We start from the raw sequence: 13,592 nt of genomic DNA on the forward strand, positions 1-13,592 counted from the left end.
AAAAAAGTGTGGCCAGCAGGCTGAGGGAGGTGATCCTCCTGCTCTGCTCTGACCTGGTGAGGTTACATGTGAGAACCTGTTTTTGCAGGAAGTTGGACTGGGGGATCTTCACCAGTCCCTCCCAACCCCTTTGACTGAGATCACAATTCTGTGATCCTGTGATTCATCTCATGAGCTCTTCTCTCTGGTTATAGAACGATAGAGTTGTTTGAGTTGGAAGGGAACCTCTAAAGATCTTCTGATGCAACCCCTCTGCCATGACAGGGACATTTTTCCCTTATTACATCAGGTTGCCCAAAGGATAAACCCAGTCAGGATGATAATGGCCCAGCTGTAGAAGCAGAAAAGGTTGTTCCTCCTGACCTATCTGAAAAAACTCACTGACCAGAGCCCAGAAGTGTGAGCTGCTTGATACACAACTGACTTTACTGCAAGTGTGTTATTTCCAGGAGCTGAGAATCAGGGCACCGTGAGATGCCAAAGTGGTGATCTCTGAGTGTGAAGTGATATAACAGGCAGCAAGGGGAAGGAATGTGATCCTCTGTGCCTTCCTCCACCAGAAGCTGCAGGAATTAATCACAGCCCGTGATGACAGCTCCAGGCTGTGCCATGCTGTTCACCTGTGAGCAAAACAGCCATAGGTATTGAAATCCAGCTGCAGGATCTCAGAGCCTCCTTAGAGGCTCTGCAATCCAGTACTGATCTCCTAAGGGAGTTACCCAAACACTTTTGCATTTCAGATTAGGACAGGAAAAAACATTCTCCTGAAAGTTTTATTTTAAATGTATGTTCAGCTGTACTGAGATGTGTGTTAACATCACATCTGCATAGGACAGTATTAAAGAGTCATTGGATCACCAAGGTTGGAAAAGACCTCCAAGACCACCCAGTCCAACCATCCACCTACCACCAGTATGTCCCCACTAAATCTTGTCTCTTAGAGCAACGTCTGAACATTTCCTATAGAAAAGAAATAAAACCAATCCAAACATGCTGCAAGCATTAAGATGGAATTTTAAACACGGCTCCAGACAAAAGTGAATGCTTCCCCAAAGGCCAGAGCCCATCCTGCGATGCATTTGCTTCTTACGATTGGTACAAAACAATGCCTGGGAAGTTCTTTGCCTCCCATTGGCCATCTCCCTTCCAAAACATACAATTCAATGATTCTATGTACAGTGATCACAAGAGAGCTGGGGGCTATTGTCACCAAGACTTATCCAAACCAGTCTGGAGGCCATGGAGTAAGAAAAATGTGCAAAACCTAGGAGTGTTCATTAAGACACACTCTGCTGTGGCTTTCTGCACCAAATCAGCACACATTTCCTCTCCTGTGATAACATTGTCATTTTGTCATTTAGTTGATTTTGTGGTTTTTGGCCTTTTTTCTCTGTGCTTCGAGTTTCATGTGAAAGCCAAAGGGATTGAGCCTTTTATTTAATCACTCCAGTGATTAAATACTGCAGTTCATGAAGTCGACGGAGATCAACTCCAATACCTGTCATAAGTAGATGCTCTCTAAGGCTGATGCACTCAATCTGTTGGAGAAACCAATGTTATTTCTCTCCGTAGAACACTGAGGAAGCCTGAAGTGACTGTTTTTATTTGGTCATCCCTTTTTCCATCCCATCCCTGCACTGTCTTAGCAACCAGGAATATGCTAAAAGACCACTATGTTGTCATTGTGCAATTGACATGTCCTTCAAACCTCCACTGGAAGGGTCTTGGTAGAAGTACCAGCAAGAATCACAGAATCACAGAATCACCAAGGTTGGAAAAGACCTTCAAGATCATCCTATTCAACCATTCATCTGTCACCAATAGTACTCACTAAACCATGTCCCTCAACACAAAATCCAAACGTTCCTTGAACACCTCCAGGTTGGTGACTCCTCAGAGACATTGCATCTGATCGAGTCCCAGCCAAAAAATCAGGGCATCATAGAATCATTAAGATTGGAAAAGACCTCTAAGATCACCAAAGTCCAACTATCAACCCGTCTCCACCATGTCCACTAAACCATCTCCCCCAGTGCCACATCTCCATGGTTCTTGAACACCTCTGGTGTCAGTGACTCCAACCACTTCCCTGGGCAGCCTGTGCCAATGCTTTACTACTCTTTTGGAAAATAATTTTTTCCAACTTGAGCTACAAAGGTGCATTAGAGCAAGAAACCACAGAAAACTCCCTCCTCTGAAAAGTCAGAAAATCAATATTTAGCCCCTGTACTTCTGAGAGTAATCAGGCATCAAATTTTTAAGCCTCCAACAGGAAGCTCAATAGATTTACCCTGCATTCAATCCCTCCGAAAAGCCCAGCAGGTAGAGGAGTGGAACAAAAGACCTGACCTTTTCTCCCTCTCCATGCTTTCAAGCCAGAGCAGAACAAAGCATCACTGAGGCATCTGATCCCAGCTTGCTGCAGAATGCTCTGCACAGCCTCCTGAGGAGGGCAATTTTCTTTTGTGCACTAGCCTCTACCAGCCATGGAGTATTTTTCAACAGCCACAATAATTAATCAAATAAAGTATCCTGTGGCAAGGTGTAATTTCAGCATAATCCAGACCTGCAGAATGAGTCAGTTCCAGCACAACGCTGCACTAGCAGATTGTCCTAAGGGTGTTTGCAATTTGTTTTCATCTCTTCTTTATGTACTCTGTAGATGAATTTCCAGTCCTGCTAGGGTCTACACATGGGAGCTGTCACAGAACAAGAACATATAAAAAATGAAGCCTGTATTTGAACCTGAGGGTGATTCAGGACACTAATAATGCTCTCAAGGCTCTCCTCCTTGGAACAGAGCTTTCCTGCATGGTGCTGGGCTGTACTGGATGTCCCCTTTCTGGTCTTGAATTTTACTGGGGTCCCCACAGATCTGCTCCTTCAAGGGCTGCTCAGCCCATACCACTAACAGTGCAGGGTGTACATGCAGACGTGGCAGTGGTTAACCTCAGACAGATACGTTTTACGATGAACACATGGATTTGAGAGGAGGTTCATGTGTGGCATGTCGCGGTTTGCACCACACTCAGGAGGCTGCAACATTCTGATCCACCTGGGCTCTGCCAGCCTTGCAGCTGAACCACAGCCATTAGCAATTAGCTCATAGGAGAGTTTGATCTCTTGGTTATATTGCTTAAGCAGTTACAAAGTTTGTGTCTATAATGTGAGAACAATGCCAACTCAGTCCAAGGAAATGTTTAGAATGAGAGGTAATGACCTTAAGTTGTGCCATGGGAGGTTCAGGTTGGATATTAGGAAACATTTCTTCTCTGAAATAGTGGTCAAGCATTAGCACAGGCTGCCCAGAGAGGTGGTGGAGTCACTGTCCCTGGAGGTGTTCAAGAACCGCGTAGATGTGACACTGAGGGATGTGGTTGGTGAGCATGGTGGGGATGGGTTGGGGATGGACATGATCTTAGTGGTCTTTCCCAACCTTAATGATTTTGTGATTCTGTTATATATATCCCCATATAGAATGATACACCCTTTATATATACACCTGAAAAAATTATACACACATCCCGGCCTTATATTATTCACTCTAGCTAGGAATAATTGGGGCATGTCATTATGAAGGAGGTTGGTCTGGATAAAGTCAGTGATGTCCTTTCCCCACTCAGTTTTCTATCTCAAGAATCTACTATGTCCAAGTCACATGGCAGCATAAAGGCAGTGCATCCATAGCAGACTGGAACCAGGACCCCAGAATAGAAAGGGGGTATTAAATGACCTGTCCTGTGGCACAGTAGGAATTTGTTCCTGAGGTGGTTTCAGGTGGATTTAGGCACTTGGGGTCCTTCTAAATCCAATGAAGTACTCCCTTTTAGACCAGGCTGTATATAGATAGAACCACGGAATCATTAAGGTTGAAAAAGACTACAAGACCATCTAGTCAAACCATCAACCCATCCCCAGTGTGCCCAATAGCCATGTCCCTCAGTGCCACATCAACCCTTTTCTTGAACATCTCCAGGGATGGTGACATCCACCTAGGCTGCCTGTTCCTGTATGGCAGAATTAGGAGTTTCTCAGACTAATTGCAGCTCGACACCTTCATTACTGACCCTCTGCTATTTATTTTCCTGCTATAGAGAAGTTCATCAAAGAGAGTCCTTACTGCATTCACTCGTACAGTAATCACTCTGGTGAGCTGTGTTATTCACTCATGAATCTGTGACAATTTACAGAGGAGGGGATGATGGTGTCCTCATATCACACAGAGGGAAACTGAGGCACAAAGGGAGGATGTGACTGTCCCCAGGGTCATGCAGGCAGCCATGGGCAGAACCAGGGCTAAGCTTCTTGTAGACACCAAGTCTGTGCCTGACTCCAGATCAAAACATCTTTAATAAAGGCAGCTTCCTTTCTTTTCTCTGTCCTTAAATTGTCCTAATAAGCAGCCTCTGTTCTTGCTGCTCCCTAATGGGGTGACTTCCCTCACTTCAGTTCAATTAGTGCAGGCTAGAGTGAGATCTTACAGTCCTTCACAGTTTTCTTTCAGCAGGAGCCCCTTATTGGGCTTTTCAGAAATATTCTCCCTCTGCCCTCCCCAACACCACTCTCTTGTCTTCTGTGGGGCTGGAGAAACTCAGTGAGCCCTTTGAGAGGCTGGGGTCACTCCCCAGGTGCAGCTGGTATCAGCAGGATTAAGTGAGTTCAAATGAGAAGGTACCAGCCCTGCATTATGCTGCTGAGACACCTGATGACTTCAAAGGACATTTTCACAGAATAGTAGAACCATCTGGGTTGGAAAAGACCTTTAAGGTCACCAAGTCTGACCTATCGAGTTTTGCTTGAAAAGAAACTTGATACAAACCAAGTAGAAACTCTGCTCTGCTTTTTCCGGGTGCCCTTGATGCAAGCCATTTTACTAACAGCAATTGCCTCTGCATCCCTCGGGGCACCTTGAGGCAAAGCTGGAGACATCAGCCCTATAATAGCCCTGCTGAAAGGGGACAGACGCTCCCTGACTCATTGGTTGCAGATGCAAAATGCTGTGTTAATTTTGCAGCTGGGGAACTTGAGTCAAAGGGGCTGTTCGTTGCTCTGTCTTCTGCTCTTCATGTTTTGGTGGGACGTGACAGTGCTGGGTGTGCTTTGGCACGTGGGATGATGCTCTGTGCTCTCCAGGGCATCAGCTAGATGAGGTGAAGCTGTGCTTGGAGGTCTTTGTCAAAGCACAGGTTAGATTAAAGGGCAGAAGTGCTAGGTGTTGCAAAAGGCTGAAAACAGAAAGGCAGTACATGCCCGAGCAGCCTGGATGAGCCACAGAACTGGAGGCTCCAAGAGGTCAACTGACTTTGTTCTATGCAAAGACCCCACCTGGTAAAGAGCAGAGTCAGAAATAACACTAGAATTCCTTCCGTCAGCAGCACAGCTACCAAAGCCTCATTTACATCCAACAAACTCCAATCTATATGATATCTTGATGGCCAACAGGACACAGTGCCCTCAGGCAGCCTTTCCTGCAGATGAGATCCTCAGAGCAACTTTCTCCCCACTGGTCTCTCTGGTGTCCGATGAGAACTGACACCACACTGCAGGGCACAAGTTTTCACCCACGCCTGCATGCAGATTGTCATGAAGCGCCTAGGAACTCAATCTCTTTGCAACAGCTCTGTCAAATTTGGACTGAAGTTGGCCAACAAATTCTACCATGATTACGTGACACATCTGAAGAGACAGGCAGTGTGGCCATGTAAGCCTTGCTTCCTATGGAAATTAGACTAGATGAACGAGTCAGCTCTAATCAGGGACTTAATTTATTCCAGTTTTAACAAGCTGCTCCACTCACACCCTTGTTTGCAGCACTTTCAGATATCCCATCAAGAAAAATGATAGCTGTTACTATTTGTGATTTGCTCCCATCTTCATGTAAGAAATGGGTGCTGATGGAGACATGCCAAAGCATTTTCCTGGTCTTAGTCCAACGTTTTTCTTAATATCCTCCCCAACTGCTGAGCTGTATGGTGGGAAGGCAGGGTCTGGTTTGCAACTCCAAAGAGTAGTCTGCTACAAAGCAGCTGTAGAATCATAGAATGGCTTGGGTTAAAGATCATAGAATCATGGAATGGCTTGGGTTGGAAGATTCCTTGAAGATCATCTAATTCCAATCCCCAAAAAAGGCACTGAGGGAGATCCAGAGGATTACTTCTGAAAACAATAAGGTTGCTCAACCAGCTTTCTTTCTCCCACCACCCCATTCTGTACCAGGACAACAAACCTGAATGAAGAGCAGTCATGATATGCCCATTGGGGCATCCCAAGCTCTTGTGGCTCTCACATAGACTTGGCCAAGATCACTGGGTGCTTGCTTATCTCTTATTTGGGTACAGATGAGACATTTAGCAGTGGGGATAGCAGCATCTCAGTGCCTTCCTGAAGAAACACGCTTAGAAACTCTCTTCCCTTTGGGATAAGGACCTGCTCTAGCATCCACAAGCACTGTGGCTTCAGAGACAGAGCTTCCTTCTGCACCTCGTTGTGCTGGTGAGGAGTAATTCCTTCTATGGGAAGAGCAGTGTTCTCAGGGTATACCAGAGTACACAGCAGATTGGGCTGATCTGCTCATTAATTGTTTATAGACTGCCGTGTGCTGCTTTACCAAATTACATAAAAGGTCTAATAGCTCCTGCCATGGATCCTGGCCCCTAGGCAGGCTGTGCCAAGGCACCCCAAGTGCTCAGGGATGATCAGCAGCCCTGAAAGCCTGCAGAAACCACAGATTTTGTCCATCTTTTTCCAGCTTAAGGATGCGGTAACACTACCAGCCCAGTAATTCTGGCAATATGAAGTTTGCATACAAAAACAAAAACAAAAAAACAACAAAAAGCAGCAACAAACCACCAACAAAATAACATAAATACAGTTTTGTCTCTTTTCCTATGCTCTATTTCCCAAGCTGCAGCACAGAGGCAGACCACAGATATCTGGGTTGTCCTGGCTCTGTTATTCCTCTGCGATGAATGGCAGCCAAGACCAAATGGGGAGGGGTCATAATCACTGTGCAGTGATTAAGAAATGCAGCTTCTCAGTGGGCTTGAGAAAGGCTCTTGGATGGGGATTATAGATAAAATAACCCCATTTATTTCTCTAGATTGAAACCTTCTGCAGGCTGTAGGAAAGAGAAACTCAATGCATGTGGGTTCTGGAGTTTGCTTCAACAAAGGGTAAATCTGCTGGCCTTGATGGCACTGATCCAACCAAGCTGAGGGATAAGAGGAAGCAGGACAGAAATAGTAGGGACAGCACAAAGGGCAGGCACCACTGATGCTGGAAAACACCCTAAGACACAGATGAGGAGGCAGGGGTTTGAAGTATTATATAGGGCTTGCAGCCCAACCAACTACAAGATGCACATACATTCTGTATCCCTCTGTCTTAATGTATGAAGTGGTCTCCTCCTAACAGCCTCAGCCAGGCAGGGGGAGCCTGGATCTCATCACAGGGAGAAGAGAAAAGAAGGGAAGGGAAAAGGGAAGGGAAGGGAAGGGAAGGGAAGGGAAAACGGAAGGAAAGGGAATGGGAGTGTAGGGAGCTGCAGAGGAGGGGAAGGGAATGGAGAGGAGAGAGGGGGAGGGGACAATGACAGCTGCACTGGGCAACATATAACAGTCTGATCCCAAAAAGTGGGTTTTGCTCCCAAGTCTAGCCCAGCCTGAGGGCTGCTCAGAGCAGCTTTCATAGAATCATTAAGGTTGGAAAAGACCTCTAAGATCACCAAGTCCAACCCCAACCCATCCCACCATGCCCACTGATCACGTCCCTCAGTGCCACATCTCCACAGCTGTTGAACACCCCCAAGTATGGTGACTCCACCACCTCCCTGGGCAGCCTGTGCCAATGTTTGACCACTCTTTCTGAGAAGCAATTTTTCCTAATTTCCAACATTTTCCCTGTACTTCAGCATTCGCAATACCCTCTGAAATGAAACTTGTTTCATAGCTGTAACCTGCAAAATGAGATTAAACCATAATATTTCTAAAAGTCTTTTACAGCATGTCATCAACAGCTCCCTTCATCCAAGCACTATAGATACATTCTCTTTCTGATAATTACCCTCTGCCGATCTTCATCTCGTGCCCATCCTCTCTCCAGTACTGTGAGAATTCCTGCTTTATCTTGCCATAAAGTCTCTATTCAACCTAAAGCATAAGTTTCAACTCCCTTCAAGTATCTGGGCTCCTTTCAGCCTGGAGAAGAGAAACCTCCAGGGAAACCTCACTGTGGTCTGCCAGTACCCGAAGGGAGCTTATAAATAGGAGGGGACCAAATTTACACAGACTGATAGTGATAGGACAAGCAGGAATGGTTTAAACTAAAAGCAGGGAAAATTAGTTTAGATGTTAGGAAGAAATTCTTTATTCCGAGGGTGGTGAAGCCCTGGCACTACTGCCCAGAGAGCTGTGGGTGCTCCATCCCTGGAGGTGCCAAAGGCCAGGCTGGATGGGGCCCTGAGCTGCCTGAGCTGGTGAAGGGTAACCAGCCCATGACAAGGGTTGGAACTGAATGGGCTTTAAGGTCCCCTCTAGCCCAAGCCAATCTCTTCAGGATGGACGCAATTCAGTCAGCAGTGCTGAGAAGTGAGGGTGTCCCCAGAGACTTATGGATTGTGATTTTTGCCTATGTATTTGGCACTCTGTCTATTCAAATGCCCGTTTTTCATTGGATTTCTGTACATTGTTCATTGCTGCTCTGTAAAAGAGGAACAACTGCACTCTGTTCTGTCCTGGCATCTCAGCACTTTGCAGAGCAGAGGTTCACATGTGCTTGGTGCAGTAAGGTTTTGGAGTGCTCACTGGAGATGGTTGGTACACCAAGCACGAGCACTGCTGGGAAGGAGAAATTTTCTGCCTTGGGGACCCAACAGCACCAGAGCACAGCTCATCCCACACCAGATTCTCCCCACATATTGCTAGAAGAGAAGAGTGTTTCCCAGCAGAAAGCTGCACATCCTGTCAGCCCTGTGGTACAGTGACACTCATCTCATTGCTCTTCGGGAGCAAGAAACATCTGGCTCTGCTCCAGGCAAACTATGAAAGTCAACATTTCTCCTTTTTCCCTCAAAAGGAACCTACAGAGGTGACCTGGCAAGGAGCAGAGGCAGCAGCTGCTACCTGACAGCAAGATTTTGGTGGAAAAAATACAAAATCCTGCCTGGGACTGACAGCGCCTGCAGCCACCTCTCCCCTCTGCCCCTTTCTGCCGTTCTGCTGTTCCAGGAAAGGCTTTGGAGGAAAAAAAAAAAAAAAAAAAAAAAAAAAGAAACCCTATGGACTGACAATACCTTCATTAATCACAGCATAATCCTTTCCATGGCAACCCAAAGGATTGCGAAGTCACAAGTTAGCAAGCGTAAGAGGGAAACACTGTACAGCAGCCCCTGGTCCGTGGAAACTTAATAGAGGGCAAGACGGATCGGCTGCTTGGAGGGGGGAAAATGAGCTAGAAATAACGTTGCCATAGAGAGGGGCTCATCCCTTGGCCTGATTCAGGTCTCATTAATGTTGGGTCAGGGAGGGGATGATGGAACTCTGTGAAATTACTCTGGTATTGCCCCACAGCTCAAGAACAGACTCTGGCTCTACATGTTGACTTTACAGAAGCTTTAACAAAAAAAGTCGAGTAGGAAGGAAAGAGCACAGCTCACTACGACCGCAGCTTTGATGTTAAGCATTATTTAGGCAGCTGTGTTTGGAAATCTGCAAGCTCAAGGATTGCAGTGCAACAGGTGACAACAACTTGAGCATCAATCTATGGAAGGGAAGAGCTGTACTGTTTTGAGTCTGTTTGTCTCTGTTCTGCTGTCCTCTGGAGATGCAGGACAGTGGGGGTCTTGCACAAGGTCTCACATGAAAGCAGATTTTGGCTGAAGCTTTAGCAAAAGCTTCTTCCCATACATTCACATCACCACAGCTGGTACGCTGGGATTCCCTCATTCTTGGGGACAGAGATAAGAGCCAAAGCATCCCACAGTGGAGAAGGAGGGGAGAGCTACATCCACAAGATCTCAAAGCAAAGAACAGATTAACCCCATGCAGTTGGTCTTTGGACCAACTATGGAGAGACTATGGAGAGAAGCACACTCCCAGTAATGCAATGACCTGGGGTTGTGAGACCACCTCCGGGCCCTATGCAGCCATACACGAGCTATGGAGAACCAAGAAATCTTTGATTCACAGATCTGTTGCCTCTTAAATTCTCCCACCATATTGCCTGCAGGATGCATCCACTGTACACCCCAATTTTCCTTGAGATGCCAAGAGATGCTGACTGCACCTTTTTAGGATACTATGGCTGCATCAAGGAAAGCTTAGGGATCTTACTTCGTTACCAAACACAGCTGGTGCAGCACAGCCCCTGCCCCATTCCCAAACTGGGCAGTGAAATACAAAGCTTTGGGGCTGGAGCAGAGCAAAGAGAAGGTGAGGTGTCCCCAGGACCGGTGGGGTTGGGGGACACCTGAGATCATTGTGCCACAGACAGTACAGCAGCACCACACCCCCATCGGCCCCTCCCCATCTCTAAGCACACCCAAACGTATCCCAGAATATGAAGGGGACGTGGAAGGAAGGAGAGGGATCCTTCAGATCCCAGCACAGGAGGGGAACAGCCCCCACCTCACCCAGCTCAGCTCTGGGTGACCCGAGCTAAATTAATCAGCGCCAAGAAATGAGCGAGGCACTAATCCGTGCTGCAGGAGCCGAGCTGCCGGCCATTCCTGGCAGGTGGGGAAACCCCACACCCACCCCCCTCACCCCTTTTCCAGGTTCGATCCGGGCTTTGGGGCGGGGTCGCTGGAAGAGGACCCCTCTCCATCCCCACCCCACTGTAACCTCCCTCCCCCCCCGCCCCGAGCATCCCCAGCCTCCAGCCGGCTTTTTCCCGGCTGCAAACCTGTCGCTCCCCTTCTTACCTTAACGGGGCATGGCCGGGGTCGGGGGTAGGGTTGGGGCCGGGGAAGGGGTTCTGTGCCCAGAGCGGATCCGCGCTGCCTCCTGCACGGAGAGAGGGCAGCGGCTGCCCTGCCCGCTGCTGAGCCTCTTAGCGGGGGAGGAGCCGGGTTACAGCCAGCCCCTGGTGTGTGTGTACGTGGGTGTGTGTGTCTGTACGTGTACAAGATACCTCCAACCCGGGGACACGGCGACCAATGCGCTCCCGTGCATCCCCGTGCCCCGATAGGTCACCTCCTGCATCCCTGGGGCTGCCCCGAATGGTGGAACCCATGGAGCTAAGAGTTCTGCAATAGCAAAGTCCTCGTTTTTCAGAGTCCTGATGGCTTCTAGGGCAAGGGGATGACTGGGAACACCTCTCAACACCATGCTGGGGACACATGGATGTGCAAAACGAGGAGATCTCATCCAGGTCCTCTGGGATGTTGATGGAATCATAGAATCGTAGTACCACAGATTTGTTTGATTTAGAGGGGAGCTTTAAAGGCCATCTAATCCAACTCCACTGCAGTGAAACAGGGACACCCACAGCTCCATCAGGTACTCAGAGTCCCATCCAGCCTGACCTTGGGTGCCTTGGAATATTCACCACCTCTCTGGGCAACCTGTGGCAGTATCTCACCACATCGATCATAAAAAAAACTTCTTCCTTATAACCAATCTAAATCTCTTTGAGTTTGAAACCATTTCCCTTTGTCCTAGCCCAACAACCCTGCTGAAGATTCTGTCCCCTTCTTTCTAACAGCCCCCCTTTAGATGTTGAAAGGTGTATTTGAATGCACAAACCGGAGCTTGTAAATGTGGAAAATGGGGAAGTCAGCAGAGAGAAATGCTTGAAGACCAGGAAACTCAGAGCTGAGGTTGTGTCTAAGAGCTTAACTCTGACCTGCTGACTCCCTGCCCAAATCAGGGCTGATGTCTTTTCTCCTTCCTGCTTTTAATTGTGCTGTGAAACATCCCCAGAGCTTCTTACTGAGTACGAAGCCTGGCATTTTATCTCCTAATTGTTGCAGACTACACCTTGGTTGTGCAGCATAACACACAAAGTGTTTCTAAGCTTCTCTTGGCTGAGCAGACCTGGAGCATGTTTTTGGTTTCTGTGGGCCTTAGCAAAGGTAGGGCCCTACAAGCTTGAAAATTAATTGCAAATGGTACCAATGCCCTCTAAGATTCTTCTTCTCTCCATAGAAATATGCCCCAAAATGTGTGAGATGATGTCTCAAACAGTGTTCTCCTGGGGATGGCTGAATTTTTGGTGATGACATGGAAATAGTGCACTATCAGAGAGTCTTGTCCTCCAAAGGCGCACCAAGGAATTCTGCTCAAAACATAGAAGTCATGTTGTGGCCACCACATCCCTTCCTAAGCCCATAGAAACTTATTTAACAAAGTCAATGTTAAGGGTCACCAGCTTATCCCTGCTTATTCAATGCTGCGGATGTTGGCCAAGGACATGGCACCACCTCAGCAGCTCTGAGGGACAGACATTGAACCCCTAGATGAGAGCCTTGTTGCCTCTGCAGCCATTCTCACTGGTAATCCTCGGCTTGCTCAGGTGGCAGGAGGCTCAGATCCATGCTGGGGTACTCCACATGAATGCTCAAATGGGAAGCTGGAGGCTATAGGGGACCCAACTCCAAGGAGAATTAGCACTCCAACCCCATCTTGTGACTATTTTCATTTCATCTCAAAGGTGTTCCTGCAGGTCAAAAGGAGGCCCCAAAGTGCCCTTTTTATTAATTTAACATTAGTGGGCAGAAATCTCCAGGAGATGACAGTGCTGGAGGGATGAGGAGATGCTGCAGGACCCTTGGGAAACCTGGGTCCACTCTACTCCCTGTTGCTGCTCTCCAACCATATACACTGTTCCAATGTCGCCATATTGATTTGCTCTTGGCCTCACACCAATTCCAACGTCCCTACCCATGTTGCCAACATGTGTTTCTGTACACCACTTGAGTGCCATCAGCATAGTTGCAAAGCAGCCTTGGCTCTCAAGCCTTACTGTGCCAGCAAAACCTCAAAGCCAAAGCCAGTGTTGGTGTGGAAGCACATAGGATGATTTTTGGCTCATCCAACCTTGCATAAACTTTTTTTTTTTTTTTTAGTTATGCACCAAATAAGTCTCAGGGAAAAGAGAGAAGTTCCCCAAAGTTTATCCAAAGGAGCTATAAGAAACATGCCCCATCTCTAGAGACAGTCAAGGTCAGGGTGGACAGGGTTCTGAGCACCTGATGGAGGTGTAGGTGTCCCTGTTCATTGCAGGGGAGTTGGACCAGATGACCTTTAAGGGTCCCTTCCAACTCAAATAGTCCTACGATTCTATAATGTGCAATCTGCAGGGCTCTTTGTTGAGGGAAAGCCACCCAAAATCATATCCTCCTGCTGCTTTGCCCATAATCTTACAGTTTTTATTATTCTTGTTGTTATTATTTTTCCCAGACTGCAGAGATTTTTTTTTTTAAGTCAAGGGAGACTCAAAAAGAGATAAGAAACCAACCCCAAGACCCCTGCACTGTGATGACTTTGAGATAAAGGAAGTAAAGGGTTCGGAGTTGGAGGTGGTTACTCTCCTCCATGGCTTCGCCCAGTGAACATGAGGGTAACTTTGCACAAAACCTTCACATATTTGCCCAA

At 47.3% G+C, this 13,592-nt stretch overlaps 1 protein-coding gene across 1 annotated transcript in view; it reads right to left on the reverse strand.

The window, feature by feature from the left end:
- MYO7A (myosin VIIA) overlaps positions 1 to 11,051 on the reverse strand; it is a 97,389-nt gene extending 86,338 nt beyond the window's left edge. Inside the window, exon 1 of the mRNA XM_019612314.3 lies at positions 10,919 to 11,051. The gene's annotated coding sequence lies outside the window, so the exon portion shown is untranslated. The remainder of the gene's footprint in view (positions 1 to 10,918) is intronic.
- Positions 11,052 to 13,592: the final 2,541 nt, after the last annotated feature.

Source organism: Meleagris gallopavo, chromosome 1, assembly GCF_905368555.1.
Source record: "Meleagris gallopavo chromosome 1, MGAL_WU_HG_1.1, whole genome shotgun sequence".
NCBI classification, from domain to species: domain Eukaryota; kingdom Metazoa; phylum Chordata; class Aves; order Galliformes; family Phasianidae; genus Meleagris; species Meleagris gallopavo.